The 16980-nt window shown below is 41.8% G+C and overlaps 1 protein-coding gene across 1 annotated transcript in view; it reads right to left on the bottom strand.

Annotated features, from left to right (window-relative positions):
- SEC16B (SEC16 homolog B (S. cerevisiae)) overlaps window positions 1-15227 on the bottom strand; it is a 61170-nt gene extending 45943 nt beyond the window's left edge. Inside the window, exon 1 of the mRNA XM_011981466.1 lies at window positions 15130-15227. The gene's annotated coding sequence lies outside the window, so the exon portion shown is untranslated. The remainder of the gene's footprint in view (window positions 1-15129) is intronic.
- Window positions 15228-16980: the final 1753 nt, after the last annotated feature.

A 16980-nucleotide genomic window follows, 5' to 3' on the forward strand; every position in this document is an offset into this window, starting at 1 on the left:
GGCCATGTCTCAGGATTCTTCCTGGCTGGAGATTTTAAATCCTGGAAGTCTCCCTAGCATCAAACTAATTTTCCCCCAAGTCCCCAGGTATTCCTGAAAAAGGAAAATTGCTCCAAGGACTGATTACCTTCCAGGTTCCTCTGCTCATAGCACGGGGTGGTGGGGGGCAGGGGTTGCACCCGCCAAAGGAAAGCACGCCTCAGATCTTACTCTTGCTCAGGATTCTCTTGTGTCAGGAGCATCCACAGCCTAGGTCGGCCTCGATTTTTTCTTCCTTAGGAACTGTTTTAGGTTGCAAGATTCTGATCAAATCAGTTAACTTGCTTCCACTACTAAAGGTCCCAGCCTCACATAAAAATTCATATCAGAACAAAAGGTCAAAAGGGTGGGTGTTGAAATCGAGACGTCACTCTGCTCAAACACCAGGGAGCCAGGGTCGACAGCTATGAGCCAAGAGCTATGAGACAGCAGAACACACAAGAAGAGCAAGGTGCAGAGGGGGCCTCCCACCTCAAGGTCACTCACAACTCAGGGGAACCTGTGGCTTCCTTCCCATGTCAGCTCACTGCCTTGAAAAAGCCAGGTGCAATGACAGCCTTTGCCAGCAAATCCCAGGAAAGGCCAAATGTCCCAGACACAAGGAAGGGTACATGAGCCTTTTCTGAAGGCTGGTGGAACTCAAAACCATTTGGACCAAGTAAGCGGAATGAGAAGAAACCTGCTTTCTCCTTGTCCCCAGATAGTCTCACTAGGCAGCCCTTCCCCAAATGCAAAGGTGCAACACCCAATCTTTCCACTGAAATCACATCATTTTGCTGCCAAGAGACATCAACTCCAGCAAATCAGTCCTCAGATTAAGGACACCAAATAAATAGCACCTTCGATTCTCAAAATGAAGGAATTACATCTATGATGACAAATCACACTCACACATTCACATAAATGACCTTTCCTCGCCCCGGTAAAGGCCATCTCGCCTTTCCTAATCTGACGGCACAGCACGTCCAGCTCAAAGAAGGGAAAGAAGGGAGCAAGTGTTTCCACACACCTGCTCTGATGGCCTCCCACCTTCCTTCAGCGCTGCTCCAGGGACCTGGCCTAAGAGTGCCCCCTCTCCTCTTGGAGACTGTCAAAGTCCAGGTGCCACATCTACCACGACTCACCGGGCCCTCAGATCTACAGCATGTCAGTTACCTTTGCAACTGTCCAGCCTCCATGGAGCTGATTCATTAGGGCAAAGTACAGCCCAGATACTGCAGTCCGGGACCCGCCTGACTTGAAGAATTTGCTCTGAACGCTGTCAGAGACTGGCGCTTCTGTTTGCCTGAGCATGGACTGAGCCAGGTTCACTCACATGAGAAATCATTCAAATTCCCACAGCAATCAGGGAAGAGAGACATCAGGAAGAGGAAGTCCAGAAGCCCCGAGGTAGCCGGGTCTGGCGCGAAAAGCACCACCTTTGGGGTGTTAACCCGGAGCTCTTCCACTAGCTGGTTCTGTTACTTAACCTCTCTGAGTTTTAGTTTCTTTTTCTTTAAAATGGGAATGGCAATGCTTAGCTTATGAGGGTCATTACGAGGATGAAATGTTGGTAAAGCATCACATGATATATAGGTAAGTATGCCCTGCAGATCAATATTATCTTTTCCTTTCCAAAGAGAGGAGTTAATTCCACTGGTTGAGGTGCATGGGGAAGGGGACATGTTTGCTGGTGGGAGTAAACACCTGGTTTGCCCAGTGTGGGTTTTTCTCATGTATGTTTCTCTCCATTGGGCTCTGGTTGTGTAATACATTCTGTTATCTAGCTAGAAGGCAGATTTATATCCCCAATATTGAACTGAAGGCACTAAAAAGTTTTCCATTATAACAAGAAAGTAGTTTCTCGCGCTTGAAATACACATTTCTTCTGCAATATCAAGGTAAACACGGAGAAACACATGACTACTTCTGAATTAATATTTTAAAATTCTGAATTTTAAAAAATCCCAAATGGTTTATTCTTTCTCTCAACAAATACTTACTGTGTTCCTATTAAGGGCCAGGATTTGACACACATAAATATAAAAGACACAAATTAGTCTCTCATATCTGTCATTACTAGTCCAGGGAAAACCACCCTCTTGGGTCTCATGGTCGTATAGGGTCATGTATCTAAGCTACAGGATTTTCTCTCAGCCCCTCAGCTGACTCTAGAACCCAGCAACTGAGTGTAGAATTCTCTGACTGCAGCTAATGGTTTATTTTTTTTTTTTTCCCAAGACAGAGTCTTCCTCTGTCACCCAGGCTGTAGTGCAGTGGCGCAATCTCGGCTCACTGCAACCTCCACCTCCCGGGTTTAAGCAATTCTCCTGCCTCAGCCTCCCAAGTAGCTGGGATTACAGGCACGTGCCACCACGCCTGGCTAATTTTTGTATTTTTAGTAAAGACGGGGTTTCATCATGTTGGCCAGGCTGGTCTCAAACTCCTGACCTTGTGATCCACCCGCCTCAGCCTCCCAAAGTGCTGAGATTACAGGCATGAGCCACCGTGCCCAGCCGTTAATGGTTTCTTACCTCACTCTTGGTCTGTGAAGTTTGGCTCTCTAATGGCTGCACTGTTGTTTTTAATCCTTCTGGAAAGAGGAACTAGAGAAGGACACACACATCGACAGCAGGAATCAGAACGTGGGTGATGATTACACTGACTTGATATCAAATTATATGTTCTGATATATCACAATAACATTCATAAAAGTTCTTGATGTCACTCTTTTGGCATATAATGTGACATTAGTCTTGCCCTATAACACCAGCTGCATTATCGGAATGTCAACTTTGAAAAGGACCTTAGAGGTTATTTTAGCAACTTTGCTTTTTTGATGATAAAACCAAGATCCAAAGAAGTGAAATGACTTACCCAAGATCACAAAGTTAACTGGAAGTCCAGTGAAAATTACACTGGTGTGCTCTAGCTGCCTTGCACAAGGTTAATAAGAGCTGATTATTAAATATTCAGGAATTATGTGAGCCAGTTGTTAAACCATGGAAAACTTGAAATCCACCATGGTGGGAGTATTTACACCACAGAAATTGGCAAATGCTACAAAGCGAGGTTGTTGGTGGGTTGTTGGTTTTTTTCAGAGAACCTGTTTAGCAGCATACTGATTTTAACCCCAAACTCTTACTTCCTGATTCAGTGTTCTTGCAACTATAGAATTGTCCTTCTGTTACTAGCCTTCAGTGCACAACGCTGGCTTAAACATCTAGTCAAATTATTCCAAATGCTTCTTTTGTGACATCCCAAAGTATCTCTAATTATCTCTAGAGTTATTATGAAACTCTTCAAACACTCACCAACCACAATTAATTCTAATTAGCTTTAATTATTCTATATAGACATATGGCATACAACAGTTATATGGGTCACAAAATTCAGTAGATTGTGGTGGGATCTCACCGCTCCAAAGGGTTTGGGATTTATCATTTCCTACCTTCCCAGCCCTACATAACTACAACTACTAAGTCTTTCAGCCCGGCAGCTCAATTATTCCTGATTTCTAAACCAAATTGACCCAGATTGACAATATACTAGGAGTTCAGTCCCCACCAGGAGGTGGACCAGAATGAGTCTTGCCACCCCAAGTCCTGGCTGCAGTGTTCTTGGATAATCCAGTAGCCTCCCTCATGCCCAAATGGCTACAGTCTTCATATTATCCTGCCCCAGGTGCTCTGTCCTCATACCTGATTCCTGCTCTGCATCCCAACTATGTACCAGGATTGGAATCCTAGAAGTTTACTAATTTATGTGAATTTCCTTTCCCAGTCTCCGTCCTCCTTTCCAAATGCCAGACAGCACTGTCTAGGGTCTAGCTTCAAACAAGAGTAACTGCCTGCTGTGAATTGAATGTTTGTTTCTTCCCAAAATTTGTATGTTGAAATCCTAACCCCCAATGTATTAGGAGGTAGGCCTCTGAAAGGTCGTGAGAGTGGAGCCCTTGTCAATGGAATTAGTTCCCTTGTAAAAAAGACACAAAAGGGTTTGCTTCTCCTCTCTCTCTCTGCTCTCTGATATGTAAGAATACAAACAAAAGATAGCCACCTGCAAACCAGGAAGTGGCCCTCACCAGACACCAGATCTGCTGGAATCTTGATCTTGGACTTCCCAGCCTCCAGAAGGGTGAGAAATAAATTTATGTTGTTTAAGCCACCTAGTTTATGGTCTTCTGTTACAGTAACCCGAACTGACTAAGACACTACCCTAGTTTGACACCTGTCTAGCAAAAGTATTATCACTGTTAATGATGCTGCTAATGTCTAGCCACCGGATTAGTGCTGATGGATGTGAACACCCACCTAGATCCAGGTCAAGTTTGCCATGAATCCTTGAGCACTGTGATTTAATGACTGGTTACTCTTGCAAAGGGCAGCTCATCATTTAAGACATCCCCCAGGCTTCATCCTATTCCTTTACTGAAAGTAACAATTTAGAAAACAAGCTGAGAAGGTCTGCATCAATGTGTTATCAGTAGTTATCCACTGGGTAATGGAATGATGGATGATTTTATTTTCTTCCTCTTGCTTATCCATATTTTCTAACTTTTCTACAATAAGTGTATATTATTTTAAAAGGCAAAATTAACTAACATTATTTTTAATCAATAGTATTAGTTCAACCACCAAATGTGTTATTGTCACATCAGTAACTAATTAGGCATTCAAGCTGCTAAAATGGGAGCTTTGAGCACTGCTCAAAGCTTCCAAGATTGATTAATTGTGCTCAGTCTGCTCTTCTTCATAGAGGTTGAGTCATTTATTCACTGAGCAAGTGTTCATTGAACACCTACTATATGCCCATCATTATCACATGCACTGGGGATACAAAGATAAATAACATGCAATATCTGCCCCCAAAGAAGCTCTCAATTCAGTAGAGCAGTAGACATTGAATCATAATACAATCAGTCACAGTGTAGTGCAATCGTAATACAATGCAATCATCATTCTAATGGATATATCACTGATTTTTCTAATAGAAGAAGCACAGGGGAAAGCAGGAGACTAGAAACAGTAAGTGTGCTATTCAAGGCTATTCCACAAATCAAGCAGGACAGATGAATGCCTGAACAAGAGCAGCTGTGAAGAGACTGGAGGAGAAGGGACATATAGAATACATATATGTTTATAAAATATAATCAACATGCATTGATGGTCTGTTGACTGTAGAAGATGAGGGAGAAGGAAAAGTCAAGAATGATCCAAGTTTTCAGGCTGTGGAGATGAGATCATGTTACCTTTTTTTTAATTTTTGGCTAATCATCTTAGAAGAGGAGCCAGTTTGGTGGGGAAGATGATATGTTCAGTTTTGCACATGCTGACTGTGAGGGGCCTGTGGGACACAGAGGTGAGTGTGGTCAATAAGTAGTTGGCTGTAATGAGCTCAAGAGAAAGGATGGAGGAAAGACATGGTGGTTGAAGCCACAGACACAGATAGGATCACTGGAGAAAAGCTTAGAAGATAAGTCTGAGGAAGGAGCTCTGAGGTGGACACAGAAGAACTGGACACAGAAAGAGGAGCCTATGAAAGATAACATGGAGGTGCCAGAAAGATGAGCAGAGAACCAGAAGAGGATGGTATCCCAGAAGTCAGAGGTGATGGCTTTAAAAGCAGGACAGTGGTCAACAATGCCAAACTAGGAGGAATATTGAGAAAGACAACAAGTAAAAGTGTGTTCTCTGAATCACTGGATTTGACAATTAAGAGGTTTGATGATCTTAACAGGAACAATTTCAGTAGGGCCATGGTCAAGGGAGTGAGGGATTAGACATAAAAATCACTTCTACAGCACATGGAAATTAAGGAAGAGGAGGCAGCAAGTAAAATGACTCTTTCCAGAACCCTAGATGTGAAGAAAAGGGCTAGGGCTACCATGAGGCACTCAGATTTGAAGAATTGGTTTAGGGTGGACTAGCCAAGAGACAGTTTCCGCTGATTCATATGGAGAGACTGAAAAAACATTTACGGAAGGAACAAATCTCAGAGAAAATGGGTCACATGGGATCCAGAGCACAGGAGCAAAAGTTAAACCTAGCCAAGGAAGGGCACCTCTTCCTCTAAGACAGGGAAAAAGAGGTGAAGATGGGCATAGGTGGAGACAAGTTTGAACATAAGGGGACAGAAACCAAGAATTCCCTGTGGAGTAGAATGCCAAGTTCTACTGGCCATCTCTAGGTTGAGCATTTGGTAAGAGACTTGAGAAACATTACGACGGTTTGGAATGGCCACTGTGGAATACAGGAGTGGGCTTTCACTAAGAACGTGTGCTCAGAGTAACAAGTGGGCTGGAAATGGATCTGTCATTGGACACCTAGGCTGACATCAAGCTCCATGGGGATGTCAGCCTTCTGTGCTTTGTTCCGTGCTATATTTGCAGTGCCTTGCACAGTGCCTGGCATATGACAAGAGCTCAAAAACATTTTATTTATAAATGAATGGACACCTTAAATGTATACCAGCAACAGCTTATACTGTATGACTGTACCCAATAGTTTTCATAGCCTGAGTATAGAATTAAATATTGAAAGAGAGTTTCCAGAGAAAGTAAAAGAGAAGGCTGAGGCAGTCAGTGAGTCTAGGGAGCTGATATAAGTGTGGATAAAGGGATGCTGTGTGGGATATAAATGAGACAAAAACAGACACAAATTATCTGCATACTTTATTAAAATTAGGTCCCTAGCTAATCTTAAGAGACCCACTCCAACAAGACAGTGAAAGAAAAACATTACATTACAATAATTTTTTTAAAATTCTTAACCAAGGTGGGAACGATGGGATAATGGCCACACATGTATTCCCAGCCACAACGTCGTGGCTCTTTTTAGTCAGCAAGCATCTCATATTTCTGACTCCTAGAATGAATCAGGAGGTGACGGTTTCGTGCAGAGCAGCCTCTTGACTCCAGCTAAGCTACACCCGGAAACAGTCTTGGGATATGGAGGTCACAGCCTCAGCCAGTGTTGGCTGCCAAGACTTCAGCCCCTTGCTTCAGGTGAGCTGAGTGGCAGACAAGATGCAGCGCATCCTGTGCTAGTCAGCTGTTCTAGTTATTAGGAGGATGTGTGCCAAGAAAAGATGGTGCCTGTGCCAGAGACAATTAGCCTGGCACAGGTACCATAAGCTACCAGTGCCAGTCCTGGGATTGTTACTCTTCCCACAACCTTAGAAGTGAAGGTTTAGGCACAATGCAGACTTCCTACAGGACCAAGGCACCCTGTGGGTGCACCCGCAAAGGACTCCTTCAAATGCCACCTACGTGGCTGCCTGCAAACCTGCCCAATCTGCATCCACCTCTGCTGCCAAGAGCTGGAGAGGCAGTCTATCACTCAAGAAGAATGACTCTATGCTTCTTTATTAGCCCTAGGCTGGCAGAGGTGGCCCAACTTCCTCCTCTCTTCACCACTCCCATTTGATTGATGCCCCCTGAATCAAGAACAGTGGGCAGCAGATGGATGCTGCTGTGACTCCTGACCCCATGTCAAGCTCCAGCAGGCAGAGGTGACTCATAAACCCACCAAATGAAGTGGGACTGGAATACTCTTGGAATGTTCTCTCAGCTGCAGGCCGATAGGATGTAAATTCCCCAAAGGAGCAAGACAACTTGGTGGTCCTGGAATAAAGCTGTCCAGCAGTGAATCCCAGCCCTACTATGCTGGCTGTGTGAACTTGGGCAAGCTACTCTGCATCTCTTTTTCTTCATCTGTAAAATAGGGGTAATAATAGAACCTCCTACCTCACAGAGTTATTATGAGGATAAAATTAGATTAAAACCCTACAAAGTGTTTGGCAAATCACAAAATGCACAATAAATGTTAACTGTTATTATTTCCCTGGAAATAGTATAAATTGCCTAAGAAGTATTCTGCACTAGTCATCAGTAAGGGATTAATTGATTATTCATCACTGCTGTGAAAACTACAACTCCTCCTTGACACATAATCCAGTGCCCCCATTGAGCCATGAGATCAAGAAGAAACAGAGAACATGTGTCATACAATGACACAAGAAAAAAATAATGGGCTAAAGTGAAAACAACAAAATTAGAAACTTTAAGAAAATGTAGCCCAGTGCTTCTCACACTGGAGTACTTGTTGTTTCAGGAACAATGCAGGATGCCATGGGATACTCATCAATTTTCTTTTCTAAACAATTTTAATAGTATCTTCATTTAAAACAAATACAAATGGTTTTGAATGAAATTCAAATTTACCTTAATTTTTAAGATGAAGCATGATACTTCAAAGAAATTTTACATGTGCAATGGGACAGATACAGATGCACACACACATACCCTGTACCCCCAGAAGTCACTCCCTGCCATTTGTTGGAAAATTTTGAGAGATGCACTCCAACCAGAAGCAGACATTCAGACGCACAGAGCCAATGAGCTGGAAAGGATCTGTGGAAAGTCTCCATCCCTGCAGGTGAAGCAGCGTCTAAGCCAGAGACTCAAGCCAAGGCGCTCATGCACACACAGCTCTTTCATTTACAGTCATAGAACTTCAATTACTCTCTATTGCTGGATAAAAAATATCATATTATATAAGACACTACAGGTTACCCAGGTACCCAGGGGGCTAGTGACACTCTCAGTTTACCTGAGATGGGTAGTGTTTGTCCTTCAAGGAAGGTAGGTCGTTAGGCTCTGTACAGAAATACACCCCAGTATTTTACAGTCCCATACGTGACTCAGGCCCTCATTGCAGCTGTCTGAATAGCGTAGACCACCCCCATACCACTCAGAAGTCTGCTCCTCTCTGGGTACAGAGCTGCGATCTTGTTTATATCTCCTTAAAAACTGCCCTTTCCTTAGTCATTTTGAGAAGTAGCAAGGTCCAAAGGAAAGAAAATAGAAAATGAAACCTGGATTTGGTTTTAACTACACCATTTGCTAGTCACGTGCTTTTGGAAGAATTGCCTAATCTCTATGAGCCCATCTTTAAAATGAAATTTTTAAATTATATTTTAAAAATGAAATCTCATTTAAAAGGGCTGTGAGGTGGATGAAATGATATATGGAAAAACACCATAGAAAGTGCCTTTTAAATTACAGGAGTGGGTTTTCAATAAATGTTTGCTTTTCTCTCTTTGAGGTTCCTTACATTCTGTTAAAGGTGTGAGAAGCTAAACTATATACAAAGCTCATGACTTTGGTACACTATGGGAATTGAGAGCTCAGGCTTTGCAGTCAGAATTGGATTTGGGTTCCAATGCCTCCGCTGATTAGCTGTGAGCCTTCAGGCAAGTTATTTAACCTCTCAGCCTAAGTGTCCCCATTTGCTAAATGAGTATGTAATGATGAGTATCTTCACAAGGTTGTTATAGAATAAATGAGATAATGTACTGTGCATGGCCTGTAGGAGGTGCACAATTAGCATTTGATAAATAAATGAATGCATGATCTAGGAAAAGCACTCAGCACAGTCCCTGCACCTTGGTAAGTGTCCAACAAATGGTTGTTGTCAATGTTGTTTAAAAGAGCATAGCACTATTTCTAACTGGGCATGGTGGCTCATGCCTGCAATCCCAGGAATTTGGGAGAATGAGGCAGGAGGATTGTTGAGGCCAAGAGCTCAAGAAACCCTAGTCAACATAGTAAGACCCTGTCTCTACAAAAAAGAAAAAAAATAGTTGGGCGTGGTGGCTAACACCTGCAGTCTTACTTAATTGGGAAGCTTGGGTGGAAGGATCACTGAGCCCAGGAGTTCAAAGTTGCAAGGAACTATGAACATATTGCACTCCAGCCTGGGTGACAAAGTAAGACCCTGTCTCAAATAGATAAATAAATAAAGAGCATAGCAGAAGAGTTAATTTATAGGCTGTCAGAGTATATGTTCTTATTTAGCTTTTATCATAGCAGTTCATATTTAAATTTTATCTTAGCTATTCTTTATTATTGACATAATCTAATCAGATTCTGCCCTGTCTGTCATCATAATAATCCATTGCAGTCATAGCTTATCTTTCCCAGAGATGCCTATCCTTAGCTCATTATTTTCCTTACCCAGTGGCATCAGTAGAACGTCCATTTTAGAGGCAATAAAAGTGATACTTTTACCAAATTCACAGAGTGTGTCAATATCAGTCATCAAGTAGAGGAAAATCAACCGCAGGTCTTCTAGTGGAATGCTTTTGCTCAAAAGAGCATATGGCTTAGTAATAGCCATGTAATATATTTAACACAAAAATGCAATTGTTTAAAATCTATTTCATGTGAATATAATAACTATAACCTTCAAAATTATCAGTCAGTGTAAATAGATTCATTCAACCTGATGACAGATAGATAGATAGTAAATAATGGGACAATTTCTCCTTGTCCCATTTGTCAGCTAATAAAGGTACATACCATTTTGCAGGTTCTACTGCTCTGCCCACTGCTCCATGTACAGAAATGGCCCATGCGTGTGTACAGTGTGGATGCATACATGTGTTTAAATGGCACTCACATCCCGTGCTCTACCAGTCTGGAATGAGTGACTGCAAATATAGCAAAGCTCCCCAGCAGTGCTAATGCTAAATTTATCACAGCAGGGCAATTTCCATAGAAGTCACTTATGATGCCAAAAAACCAAGTTCAAATTTCAGGTTCTGGAGGACACTGAAGGGCACAACAAGATGATTTTCTACGTGTATTTGTCCATTTTCATGCTGCTGATAAAGACATACCCAAGCCTGGGCAATTTACAAAAGAAAGCGGTTTAATGGACTTACAGTCCCACATGGCAAAGGAGGCCTCACAATCATGGCAGAAGGCAAGGAGGAGCAAGTCACATCTTATGTGGATGGCAGCAGGCAAAGAGACAGCTTCAGTAGAGAAACACCTCCTAAGAGAACCATCAGATCTCGTGAGACTTACTCACTATCATGAGAACAGCATGGGAAAGACCTGCCCCCATGATTCAGTTACCTTCCACTGGGTCCCTCCCACAACATGTGGGAATTCAAGATGAGATTTGGGTGGGGACACAGCCAAAGCATATCACTAAGCATATGTGTCTGCAGTCATGACAAGGGAGATGGCTAAAGTTCACTATTTTCTGGGAGCATCCCATAAATGAATGTTGTAGATTCTCTGCATGCAACACTGTTCCTGCAATGTAGTTTCTGTACAAGCTTGCTAGACGTATTCCCTTTTACACTTAGGATGCAATATTCTGTATGCCCCGTAACATTATGACACTGTGACACCATGTCCTAGTTCTGATCCAGATGTCATTCATTAAATAAATTATGTTGCTAAATGAATCCAACTGCGGTATAATTTCATCCCTGGGATAATTTTTTTTAAATTGTCTCCATTCACCAAATAATATTTTAGACAATATTAATTCATTTATTTATGAAATAATAAATGAAGACCTTCATTTATTCAGTTCATATGGGAGAAAAGCCTTTTCTTAACCAAGAAACGGGTGGGAACCCAGGAGTACTTCATTATTGTGTATTTCTTGAGTATCTACTATGTGCCAATAATCATTTTAGGTGTTAAATTCAGGCCACACTAAATGGGCAAGGTGAACTTGTTCCTTCTCTTCTTGGAGTTTAGTGCCTAATGGGGACACAGCCTAGGTGACAGGCAATTCCAGTGATAAGTGCTAGGAGAGGATGACAATGAGAAGCAGATGTAATGCACAACAAAGGTATCAACCCTCACCAGAGAAGGTTTCTCTGAAAAAAAAAAAAAAAAAATCTGTCTCAACTGAGACCTGAAGGCTGAGAGTGCATTATCCTGGAAAGAGAGAAAGGAGAGCAAGAGAGAACGTGTTCTGGGCAGAACAGACACGATAAGGGCTAGAAGGTGAAGGAAGACCTGGTACATTTGCAGCATCATAATGGGTTTTATGCTTAATGTGATTTGAGCTTAGAATGCAAAGAAAAGTTGAGAGTTGGTACGGAAGACTGTCCCTGCTTGGCACCTGGACAAGGAGAGTGGAGTGTAGAAATGGCAGGTACTCATCATAAGTATGTGCAAACCCCCAATGTTTAGCTTTTATCATAGCAGTTATATGATAAAAGCCAGGGGGTTTGCACACAGTTATGATGAATACCTGCCATTTCTGCCAGCATCCTATACTCTGGCTTCTGGTAATAAATTATCAATTTTACTTTTATGAACTTCCCTACCCCCTCTCAGTTTATCTGTCATGTGTGAGACTGACCCCATCTCTTGCTCTAAGAATGGGCACAAAATTTAGACCTGGACAGTAAGAGTCTTGCATCTCCCTGGCCATGGTGATTAACTCAGCAGTCAGCACATGTCCAGAGACATTCCAAAAAGCATGCACCCAGAACTTATGCATGAACTACTGTGAAAGAGCAATGTTTCTCACTGACTGGGCTGACTGACACAGAATGTCAACCTACTGCAGCAAGCAGCCATCTGTCCACCATTTATTCGTTCAATAATTAATGACTGAATAACTATTATGTGCCTCATGTTGTAGGCATTAGGAATACAAAAATAAAGACATAATTCTATTTCTCAAGTTTTCACCATTAACTGGAGAGACAAATAAAGTAAACTAATCACTTTAATAAAATGTGGTAAGTGTTAGGGTAGAAGTTACATACATTATTATACACAGAGGGAAAGGCAGCCAACTAAGAGAAAGCTACGTTCAGGATGGGCCATGCTGAGTTGAGGTGCCTGCAGGACAATGTACTGGAGGTGTCTTAGGCAGTAAATATGAGTCAAGAGCTCCCAAGAGAAATCTGCAGAGACACGCATCTGTGCTGGGCGGTGTTCATTTGTTTATACTTTGCTTCTTTCCTGAAGATTTGTATGTGCTTTGATTTAGGCATTAGCAGCATACAAACCGTAATTAAAATCTCAGATATGAATGAGATTGTCAAGGAAGAGCACATACTTCAAAATAAGAAAATAATACTTTAAGGTAAAAAGCAGAGGAAGAGAAGTCAATGAAGACTAAGAAGGCAAAGTCAGAACAGCATCAAAGGCAACCAAGGGAGGAGAGGCTGTCAAGAAAGGCATAAAGACCACAAACACAGTAAGACATCAAATTACATAAGAACTCGAAAGTGCCCACTGGAGGACGCCAGTGGGGTTGGTGAAAGGGTCAGAAAAGGGAGAGAACAGTAAGGAGGGATTGTGTTTGCTCAATGGCTGGTTTGGTGGGTAGTCAGTTGGTGTATTATAAAATGGGAGAGACTTAAAGATGTTTTTACTTGTGGTGGAAAGCCGGTAGAAAGCCAGTGGAAAGACTGAAGACACAGCCAGAATAAAGGAACTGAGTGATGAGTGTGGTGGTTCCAGAGGAGGCTTATGGGGATAGGTAATCCAAGAGAAGGGATTTGTTCTGGGTCAGGAAGTACACCTCTGTCTTGGGGAAGGGAGGGAGGCAGCAAGGGTATGAATGCCCATGCAGATAATTTTGTGAGCTAGGCTAGCAGGGCTGATGGACAATAAGTCTACATAAAAATTGTGCTTTTAAAAAATGGATTTGATCCATCATTCTACTAACATGTTATGAATCTCCCACAACTTCCAAAGTGAAAAAGGACTGAACTGTTGGTGAGGAGTTCTGGGAAGCTGAGGCTGCACTGCATGGCTGCCAATGGTGGGTATTTTCCGTTGTACTTGAAACCACAGCCTGGCTGATTTTTTTTTTTTTTTTTTGACTCAGTTAAATTTATTTCAAACCTTAAGTCTATGGGTCACACTTATTTCAAGCAATTTCATTTTCTTAAGAGTCAGGCTGTTGTGTCTTTGCCTCTCAAAAGCCAGCAGCAGTTGAAAAGGTACTTGTTCCAATCAATAACCATTTAAAAACAGAAATAGATATTTAAGATGAGTCTGTGGAATTGCTCCCTTTAAGACATCTTTCTCAAAAGCAACCTTTCTACCTATCAACATTACACTGTAAATGGGCCCATCTAGGAGAATCCTTCAACTTTCTGTTATAAAATATCTCAATCTGATGAGGCCTGGCTGGTGACATGTGAGATTCATTTCAGAAATAAAGCGCCTGTCCCTGAATTGGATGTGGAGCTAAGGTAATGCTGTGTGAGAAGCTGTTCAGCAAGGGGAAAATTCACATTAGGTGAGCAATCAATTACTGAAGAGGTTATCCATCCCAATGCAATCATTTTATAGCACATAAACTGAAGCCCAGAGTGCCATATGGTTCACTGGGATCAGTGCCAGGATCCGAATCCAGGTCCCCCGACTCCCAGCCCAAAGTTCATTTCTCTTCTTATAATATCTGTTACTCCTGCTGGGCAGCAGACTCCTCAGGGGCAGTGACCCACCTCTTCCATCTTGTTCACCCCACATAGAGAGGTGACAATCAAAAATACCTGTTTATCAATAAGTTAACCACACTCAGGTTAAGCCGCTGTTGGTCACTTAGGTTTTATGCAGAGCCGAACATCAGAGTAAAAGGTCTCACCAGAAAGAAAAAAAAAATCACCAACCTGTAAATACATGGTTTATGAACTCTGAAAATACTAGAAACTGTAAACATGACTTCCAGGGTGGAAGCCTTGGAAACAGCAGCCACAGAGCCACCTCTCGTAAAGAAATCCAAGCCAGAGTTTCATTGTCATGGGGTTGGCAGGCACAACACCCCTAGTCATCTATATAGCTTGAGAACAAAAGTTTCCACATTGCCTCTAAGTCAGTTTTAACCAACTTGAATCCTCCTTAAAATATTTAACAGGCTCTCTCCTTTCCCCAAACGCTGTAATTGCTAAGCTTCCTTTCATCTTCCCGTAATCAAACCTGCCTAAAGTTTTTTGGTAAGTTGAAATCACGTGTTCTTTTGCACATTAACAAGCCATTCCAGCCCCCAGGGAACAGCCTTTGCCAGAGTATGAAGGAGCTCCAAGGAGTTAGGGTTGGAAATTGGCATTAGCCACAGCTGAAATTAGTTTTTTCAAACAGAACCCTGTGAAGTTCTTCATTTTGCTGAAAACCATGTGCTGGCTTAATGCCTTCTTATTCTGGTTGAGACCAAATGCTTCTCAAATGAGTCTGCTAGAAGGGGTCCCTAGTGAGAACTGTATCCCCTCTTAGCATTCTTCAGTTTACATTTGGTTTGGGTTAATTGGTTAATGGTGAAAATAAGTACTTACATCGATTGCCCCTAAATCAGGAGTTGCTGCTGCTGCTTCTGCTATATCCCATCATGACAGCCTGCTGTTACTCACAGCTGGCAGATACTGTAAACTGTGTTGCCACGTCAGCTGCCCAGAACCTTTCTGCTTCAGCAGCAGTTTCCCATCGGAATGGCTTAATATGCAGCTCCTGAGGCTGGAAACATGATCTGACCACCATATTGAGAAGGTCCGAATAAAAGAGGCCACTCTCTGAAATTACAGAAAGAAACCACACACTCCCCTTTGTATTTCTGAATGAGAATTCCACAGAGAGCCTAACTATTACATTGAATTCCTAAACAATCAGGACAGCAGGTGAATAATTGGGAAAAAATTCCATCAGGATTGGACATTGAAAAAGTGAAAATTAGGGACTCAGCATTACAGATGTTAGTTCATCATAAAAGTGTTAGTTTGGAGTAGCAAAAAACTGAAAATGTGAATGCTCATGAATAAAGAAATAGTTGGATAAATTATGAGATATTTATGTTGTGAAGCATTAGGATATCTAATAGCAAATAATAAAGCTATGCCAGTTGACTTGGAAGGGTGTCTATGACATATTATTGAGTGAAAAGGTATATTATCCCACATGCCGTTATATATGCATATACAGAATTATTTCAGAGTATTTTTGAGTGTGTAGGTATCAAAGAAGACTATGTAATCAGAAGAAATAATAAAGCTGTCTTTATTATGTAAGAATCATTGACAAGTGGTAACTTGCCTGAACTCTTATGCTTCCAAGCCCTCTGCTGAATCTTAAATGGATCTGGGTTTTTCCTCTCTCTGTTCCAAACACACAAAAGAACCCTAAAGATGTCTCCTGCTTATTTGGAAAAGACAAGCCATGCAAAAGAGAAAATATAAAATCCTCTTCCAGCCCAGACCTCACACAGCCCTTCCCTCCTTTGAGATTGTTGTCAAAGGCAGGTCAACTTTTCACGTCCTTTCTACAGAGGGAGGGATCCCAGAGCATGTTGCTGACAGTGCTGTTCAATCCATACTGTCTCAGATAGTGCCCCCAGGGGTGACTCAGAGATTATTTTAAAAACTACCAATTGCAGAAAAGAGGAGACTTAGAATTGATCAACCAATCCCTGCATTTTAGTACCAGTCAAAAACTGGGAAATAAGCACTTATTGATCAATGACCAAATAACCAATGCATCTTACATGATTAGAACACAAGAGAGTTCACTATGTATTTCTCAGCCACTTTTTTGAATTAAAATGAAGTGAGCTGGGCAAGGTGGTTCATGCCTGTAATCCCAGCACTTTGGGAGGCCGAGCCGTGCAGATCAGTTGAGCCCAGGAGTTTGAGATCACCCTGGGCAATATGGTGAAACTCCATCTATACTAAAATTATAAAAATTAGCCCTGTGTGATGGTGTGCTCCTGTGCTCCCAGCTACCTGGGGGGCTGAGGTTGAGAGGCATGAGGTCAAGAATTCAGTGAGCCAAGATCACACCACTACACTCTAGCCTGGGTGACAGAGTGAGACCTTGTCTCAAAAAAAAAAAAAAAAAAAAATTATGTGAGGCATATGAATGTACTTGGATGTTAAATTATCTTAATTATATAGACAACATAAGTTTTTTTTTAAACGGGGAAAATTATAGAAAATTCAAGTTTTCAGTCACCTTAATGGCTGTGTATGAAGTACATACAAGTATGAAGCAGAAGGCACATATGTATTAGGTGTTTATTACCCTGGAATGGAGGAAGTTCTCAATGTTAAATAGGGAAAAGGCCTGATTTTTGATAAAATTTCAGAATTGTAGAACTGTTTCAAAAATAGCTTTTTAGGAACCATTCCAAGATGGCC

Source organism: Mandrillus leucophaeus, unplaced genomic scaffold (assembly GCF_000951045.1).
Source record: "Mandrillus leucophaeus isolate KB7577 unplaced genomic scaffold, Mleu.le_1.0 Scaffold226, whole genome shotgun sequence".
Taxonomy (NCBI): domain Eukaryota; kingdom Metazoa; phylum Chordata; class Mammalia; order Primates; family Cercopithecidae; genus Mandrillus; species Mandrillus leucophaeus.